Below are 8,796 nucleotides of genomic sequence, written 5' to 3' on the forward strand. Positions count from 1 at the left end.
CATTCCTGATACCACTCATCCTGCTCTATTATTTTCCATATCACGTAGCCCCTTGTAAGTAATTTCCGGGAAAGGAAATCCCGGGGCCAAATTACCTCTAAAAACTGAAATCAGTCAAAGGGAGAAATAAAGTTTAAAATCTGTTTATTTCTCACAAACTGCAGTCCAGGCCCTTCTCTCTTTCCTGCTCCAGCAGCAGCAAAACCGGCCCTCCCATCACCTCTCAGGTACAGATAAGCCCTCCTTGCCCAGGCAATTACCCACTGATATGGAAATGAACTTCTCTCCACCCCTGAGGAATGATGCAAATGCACTAAAGCCATGCTTCCCTCCACCTTTGAGCACCTGTTGAAATGCAGATGTACTAAAGCCAAGTGAGATATTCTGGAAATATTACAATTTTACCCACACCCCTTCTAACTCACAGTGAAATGTGCCTTATTGGGTTTATTAGTTTATGTCTATGTTCCCCAGATAGAACATAAACTCTCTAATGGCAGGGATTTTTAACTGTTTTATTTATTTATGTATCTCCCCAGTACTAGAAGAGTACATGACACATAGTTGGTACTAAGTAGTTGTTGAATGAGTGAATACACTTGTGTCCATGTATTACATAACCATCAAATTGTTTTGCACTAGCTTTGGAACACTGAGTCCATAAAAAATAACTCTGAGTTCATAAAAAATATGCACTTTTGATGTACTTAACTCATTTACATTGTATATACACTGTGTCTCATAAAGAAACATATCCTGTAGGAGATTTTTAAAGTTACTAAGAATGTGGGAGTTATGGGCTGAGTTGTATCCCTGCAAATTCATGTTGTCCTAACTTCTAGTACCTCAGATTGTGACTGTATTTGGAGACAATAGTCTTTAAAGAGGTAATTAAGTTGAAATGAAGTCATTAGGGTGGGCCCTAATCCAGTATGACTGGTGTCCTTATAAAAAGAGGAGATTAGGACACAGGCATGCACAGAGGGAAGACTATGTCCAAGAAGAAGATGGCCATCAACAAGCTGAGGAGAAAGGCTTATAACGGATCCTTCCCCAATGGCCCTTGGAAGAAACCCAACCTCCCACTACCTGGATCTTGGATTTCTAAACTTCAGATCTCAGAGAAAATAATTTTCTGTTGTTTAAGCCACCTATTGCATGGCACTTTATTATGGCAGCACTAGCAAACTAATCCAGCTAATTTGGTACAGAAAGGTGGGTGCATGTGTGTGTGTCCTTCTGTGACTGTGAGAATAACTAAATATTTATTGTCCTGAATATTATATTTTTCTGTCTAGTAGTATGTATGAACCTTTTTTCCTTCTGAAGCATTCTCAGTTATAAAATTATTTCTCTTTTATTTTACATAATTTATACACAACTTGCTCATAGCCTGATGCACTCCTCATAACTCACCTCCTCAGCTTAGCATCTCTCAACCCCACATGTTACTGGCAGTTACTAGGCCCATGGGAAGACTTCTTAGGTAACATAAGTCTCTCATTCTCCTACCTCCTCCCAGGCCTTCAAAAAGTTTGAAACAGACACTGACATATGAATTTTACATCATTATTTATATTAGATAAGTAGTTTTATTGTTAAGTAAGTATGTAGGTATTAATGGATGAAGCATAAAAGGTATGACAAAGCAAAAATTCTGAAATGTCCTAAATTAAGTGACATAAGGGATAAGAGAAATGAGAGAGGGACAAGGAAAGATCATTAGTCAATAGTTGCAGGCTGTCACTAACCAGAAACTCCATGTTCCTGGATGAGGTCATTTCAACAATCATCTAAAAGGTCCCCAGGACCACTGCATCCTCCTTGCACGTGACCAGTGTCTGACCGTCATCAACAACCAGTCCATGGGCCTTCTCTCTGGACCAACCACCTATCCCTGGACTTTCCCCCACCTCGTGGGAGGCTTCCTTCCCTACCTGTAGTCAATAGGAATTTAAAGAACCTTCTTTCTTTGAGGCCCCTCATAAAGGTGCCCTGTTTCTTGAGTCTGGTAGACAAGTTGTTTCTGTTAACTGGTCTTGCTGCTGGTGAAGCAGAAATTTTCTGTCCCAGGACTCAATCCTTATCTGGCTAGCATCTGAAATGGGTCAATAAATCCTTTTATTTCAGAGATCTCTTTGTCTCTAGAGTTTTTGATTTGTCAGGTTTATGCCTTTTACAAAACAGAAAAAATTTCATATTTATATATGTGTTAGACTTCCACTTTCTTGTAGTTTTCCTGTATTGAGAACTTATCAAGAACTAGAAGAATAGATCAAGAAGGGGATATAACCTTAAATCAGTTGTATGGCAATGCACCTTCAAGAACAGTAGTCAGAGTTTATCATGGACCCATTATTATTGCTAATCCACAGGCCAGTTTGCATCGATATTGCTCTATGAATTTGCTTAACATCCTGACAAAATAAACAAATTCAAAAAGGGGAGGGGGAAGTGAGGAGTCAGATTAAGAATTTAACATAAATAAGTAATTAAATTATTTTTTGCTCAGTAGTGTGAAAGGTACAATATGGGAAAAGAGGGGAAAATATCCCATTTTTTAATTTTCTTTTTCAATAAATCTGTATTTTAACAAGGAAAGAAATTGATAGCTGCCTGTAGTGTACAGAGAACTCAGGGAAGGTTTTTTTTTTTGAAGTAATTAGAAAGAGATAAGTTTTAAATATTTATTATCCTTGTTTTTAACATAATTTAATTGTGAATTTACATAATTTAATTTTTAATAATTGCTGTGTTTAACAACTAGTTTGCCACAAAATTCCTGAAAATTGAGTAGTTGGCTCTCCTGAGCAAATACAATCCAGTTTAGCACTCAACTGCCCCTAAGACTCTAGGAAGTCTTAGGATTGTTGTGTCTACCTTATGACATTGGCCAAAGGCTAATTACCTATAAATTATACCTAAAGGATTTGACTTTCCTGTATTCCTTATTACGTTTGTAACATTTTATACATCCTATTTTCCAAGTCTAAACTCATGATAGTACTTATGTTCACTGATTGTTCTTTATCTATAACCAGGATATACTGTCATGAGTTGACCTCATTCACTCCAGTGGCTTTAAATACTGTCTGTATACTGATGAATCCAAAACTGATGCCACCAGCCCATAATGGAATCAACCACTCCTTGACACACCAATGATACGTATACTTTCAGCATCTGTATTTAGGTATATTTAGTCATTCAACATTTGAATATATGTAGATATTAAGCAGGCACACAGACTTCACATGTCTTGAACTGTTGATTTTACCCCTTACACCTGCTCTATATCCAGTGTTCCTTAAGTCAGCAAATGGTACCATTATTCCCTTAGTCACTATGACCAGAAGTTTCTTTCCCTCACATTGCAAATCTAGTTCATAGCAAATCCTACTAATCTTATTGATTTTACATTCAAAGTATTTCCACCAATGGTTAGTACCCTAGTTCAAGCCACAATAATTTCTGACTTCTTAACTCGTCTCCTTGCTTCTACTCTTTCCCCCTTTATAGTCTGTTCTCTAAACAGTATTCACAGGAAACATTTTAAAGTGCAAGTCAGATTCTATGCTTCCCTGCTAACAGGCCTACATCAGCTTCCCATCACATTCAAACTAAAAGTTAGAGACCTTATAATGGCCACCAGAGTCTTATACGGTCGGGCCCTAGATATTTTTCCAATTTCATCTTCTATTCTTTATATTCACTGTGCTCCAGTTCACTGGCCTCTTTGGTTTTCCTTAGAAATGTATGTGCTCTACTTCAGGACCTTTGCCTTTGTGGTTTCTACTGCATGGAACATTCTTTCTCCAAGGTCAGTATGGTTCATTCAATTTATTTTGATTTTTGCAAATGCTTCTCCCTCACAGAGGCCTTTCCTGATCACCCCATCTGAAATAGAGTCCTGCTACTCTTTACTCTTATTTTAAAATATGGTGTATTAATAAAAATTGTTAGGCTTAGATATAGTAGAGCCAACAGATCAGGAGACAATTGCCAGTGAAAGGACAGTTTATTACTCACAGTCCCCAAGAGGAGAGGGCATGTTGTACTATGAAAAACAGTCCCTGAGGGTCACAAGTCTCAGATGTCAAAACATCTAGACAGAAAAATCCAAGAATGATTAATAGAATCCTTCTATCCCACTTTATTTCCTTCATACCACCTCTCACTACCTGACTTTTTATTATGGATCATTTTGTTTATTCTGTATCTTTCCTTCCATAACATAAGCTTTGTTAGAGCAGAGACTTCCCTGTTGCATTCAGTGCTGTATTTCCAGTGTTAGAACAGTGGCAGGCACAGAGTAAATGGTCAACGAATCATTTTTTAATTACTTGACCAATAAAAGCATGAAAGCTATACATCAGCAGTTTTCAAGCAGGGACAATTTTGCTTCCCAGGAACATTTGTCAATGTTTGTAAATGTTTGTAATGGTTACATGGCAGACAGAGGACTGCTACTGGCATCTAACAGTTAGAGACCAGGTGTGCTGCTGAAAATTCAATGACGCAAAGGCCCCAAAAACAAAATTGATTGACCTAAAACTTGGAGTCAGGGTTGAAAAAAAGTTCTGCTGTAGGTAAACTAGATAGCTTTGATGAGACTCCAAAATGTATACCTTTTTTAAAATCATAGTAAAAATTATTGGAAGACAATGATGATGGTCCTATGTATGATTAGTTTAGAACCAAGATTTCTCACTCGATTGTAAGTTTTAATATACTTTTGCTAAATAAACAAACAATCATCAGCTGCTATTACTACATATTTCAACAAAAGTTAAGCCATAAAAAGCAATTCATCAATTATGTTCTTACTGTATTCTACATCCCTAAATACACAAACAAAAAAAATAACTTGCAAAACAGGATGGTTTAAATAGTACTTATGATAAAAAAGATAATAATAGTGATGTGGTTCCATGAAAATGTAGGTACAAAATAAAATTTTTATAATTGATCGTATTATTTTGATTCAATAGTGATAATATACACTACTCTCTGAATCTGCCTTGTTCTAGGCTCTTTGGTAAGTGCTTACATGCCTTATTCATATATTTAAAAATACTTGTTAGTTGTGTATGTGCCTTAATTCACACAAGAAAGTAAGTGGGGGAATTAGGACTCAAGTATGAATCCAAAGTCCACCCTCTTAACACTCTTCCTTTTTGTCCTCTATTTTCAGACACTTAGGGTCAGAGGACTTGCTTCCACACAGCAATTTAGAACCTAGGTTTCTTCATGTGTTAGTTCTGCCTTCCTCTAGGTCCTTAATGACCTATGAATCCAGCAGGTAAGAGCGGAAAGATTCTTAAGGTTCAACTATGTGAGATTTTTAGAGACATGTCTGTGGAGTTGTGCAAATCACTTCTCACAGTCTGCTGGCTGTAGTTCAGTCACCTATGTACAATTAGCTGCAAGAGAGCCCCAGAAAAAGATGTGTATTTTGTGAAAGCTAGCAATTTTTGCTATAGACCCTCCTTCTTAACACCAATTATCCATTTGCATTTTTCTTTCTAGTTTTAGAAGACACATACCTTGGTCCTTTGGGATGCTCTAACAAAAATACCATTCACTGGATGGCTTATAAACAAACAAAAAAATGTATTTCTCACAGTTCTGAATGAATACTGGGAAGTTCAAGATCACGCAGATGACAGATTCACTGTCTGGTGAGGATCTTCTTCCAAGTTCACAGTCAGCCATCTTCTCGCTGTGTCCTCATGGGGCACAAGGGCCAAGGGAGCTTTTGGGGATCTCCTATAAGAGCACTGATCTCATTCATGAGGGCTCTGCCCTCAGGTCCTAATGACCTAATCACTTCCCAAAGGCCCCACATCTAAGTATCAGCATATTACAGTTTAGGTTTCAACAAATGAATTTTGGGGAGACACAAACATTCAATCTACAGTAGCACTCATGCCCGTCTTAAAGGGAAATAGTTCAAAGCTCCATTTAGTTGCTGCAGCACCCAGCTCAAAGTCTGAGATCTTTAAGTAATATGCAATCTTCTTCTCTAGGTCCTATGTGATTCTTTGTAGATGTAGCAACATATAAACTAAAATGGCAAGCTTGCTACACCTCCAGCTATAATACAAACAAGCTGACATACATGACAGAGCAGGGATACCACACGTCCAACAAAAACTCCTAATTATGAAAGTGAAAATAGGAAACACACACGAGTATCGATCCACAGCAATGGTGGAATCCTGCTGGGCAGTCACTGTGAAGAATCTTCCTCTACTCTTTGCTGAGACATGGATTTGGTTATCTTGAAGGAACTTGTCCATCATACACTGCAGCTCTTCACTCTGCCCACTGGAAGGGCATAAGGGAGTTTTTCTTTAGGGGATGGGAAATTGCATATTTTTTCAGGCTGCTTCCCATTACAGAAAGTTGGAAGTGTGGGCTAAGGGTTGGTTCAGAGTCACAAGTTATTTTGGCTAGGCTCATGGTTTCCTCAGAAAATTCAGTTTTGTCAAAAACCTAGGAGAATACAGCAGTACAGTTCATTTCATTTAGTAGCTAATCCATTTCTGATATTAATTTGTATATTAAGTTATATTATTATTTCTATATTAGAGTAACCTAGCTCCTATAATAAATAGGTAAGTTCAAAAAGCTTATCTATTTTTTCAGTCAGTTCCATGGTCAGAAATCACACCCAAAAGCTTTTCTTAGGTATAGTTCTCAAGTCTTCTTTGCCCCCACGTCTTTCCTTCCAATTACTACACCCCTTACAAAAAAAAAAAGTTCAGTTCCTAACACCTTGAAGGCAGCTGAAATCATATAGGCTTGGAGTGGAGAGAAATTCTCCTTATATTATATGGTCCCATGACTGGATCACATTTTTTAACCTGTGAAGTGTTGGTGGTCCTTATGCCCTCAATGCCTTTTCAGTGTTTAATATTTTCGATTATTTGAATTCTGGAAATTATTGATCACTTTTGCAAACATGTGAAATCATTGCCTTACATTTTCTGCTTGAAAGGTAATCAATCATTCTTTCCAGAAAATGGTAATCAACACATCATAATGTTCTGGTTCTTTCCAATAACTGTCCTGAGCTACAGGCTGAGTAGGCACTTGATCTACCTTACAACTTAACACAGGTGATAGTTTTATCAAACCTTTTGTCACAGCAAGCAGGGACTCCATCTTTATGCCCTTCTATATTAGCTCGCCTCAGCTAGACCACTAACCCAATGCCACAAATTTCACTGTTTATTTCTTAGTGTTCATTTCATATAGTAGCTAATCCACTTCTGATATCAATTTCTATATTGTTATATTATTATTTATAGATTAGGGTAACGTAGCTCCTGTAATAAATAACCACCAAATTCCAGTGGTTTAATAAAGTGTAAAAGTATTTCTCAATCATACAGCATTCTACTCACATGTTCTTCTGTTCCTTCCTATGGTGAATCAGGAATTCTGGTTACTTCCATGTTATGTCTCTGCTATCTCTGTATCAAGATGGTGGATTCTGAAGGAGTAAGGGAACTATGTATGGGAGGAAGATGAGATTAGCTTTATAACTTATTTTAATTTTTGATAGCATAAAATCATGATTGTCATGATAATCATTTTTATGGTAGTTTCTCTTCATATTAATTTCTTGAATTTTATTTAATCCTATTTGTTATTGTCGTTAGTTATTTTCTTTTTGGAAATAACAAGTTAAACATTAGGCTGAAAGTTTTGCATCCTAGCAACTTAGAGTAGCACATCAAAAACCACAGGTCTTCTGGGTCTTAAAGCAAAGATCTGCCCAACTCTGGAATTTCCATGTGCTTCTCATTTCCCTGTGCTTTACTTTAACATCAGTCCCTTATTTCAGGAAATGTTTTTATATTTACTTTTTAAATTCACTTTTACTAAGGCTTGGCTACTCACTTGCCCAACGTTTCTTATCCTAGACTCTTCTTCTTGAACTGTACAACATTTTGTGACTCATTGCTACTTTCTCTGGCTTTTTGCCCTCCATATAATTTAAATGTTGTTATCTTTATGTCAGGGATCTGCTCAGAGTGAGTCTATATCATTAGGAAGCATAAGAGATGAGAGTCTTTCTTCAAACCACTTCCTTCTGATCAATAGCTTTTTTATAATTCCTAATCTCTTCCATTTGGCAACTTCTGAGTCTATCTGAAAAAAGTGAGAAAAACATTGATTTGCATCATCCCAGTTATACTAGAACACAGCCTTTCATAATATATGTAAACGGAACTTATAGAAATTGGTAACCAGAAAGCTAAATAATACCACTTAGAAACTTAAATACCTAAATATGTCACTGTGTCTTTGAACCTTAAAGTCACACTTCACACCTCATGGTACTCATATGGTGATGTTAAGAATACTAAAATCTTAGTGAGGTATTATATACTCATGAATAAATTGTCTCCCCTTCCCATGATCTGGATGAGCATTTCTAGTGTCCTTCAGGGCCTAGGATTTCACTGGGATATTTTCAGAGTAACAGATCTTTTCGGAAATGCAAACTGGATCAGATCCCATCCCATGTCGGCTTTGAAGGAATACAGAATATAAGCAGACAGAGTTTTTAGAGGTCCTAGAGCCCACCTCCTTCATTTTACAGACAAGACCTCGCTAGAGCCTTTCTATTCAAAGTGTGGTCACAGACAACAATATCTGGGAACTATTAAAAATACAGAATTGCAGCCCCCACTCCATACTTACTGAACAAGAATCTGCATTTTCATAAGATCCTGGATGATGTATGGGCATAATAAGGTTTAAGAAACACTGGCCTAAGAG

Source organism: Manis pentadactyla, chromosome 5, assembly GCF_030020395.1.
Source record: "Manis pentadactyla isolate mManPen7 chromosome 5, mManPen7.hap1, whole genome shotgun sequence".
Classification (NCBI taxonomy): Eukaryota; Metazoa; Chordata; class Mammalia; order Pholidota; family Manidae; genus Manis; species Manis pentadactyla.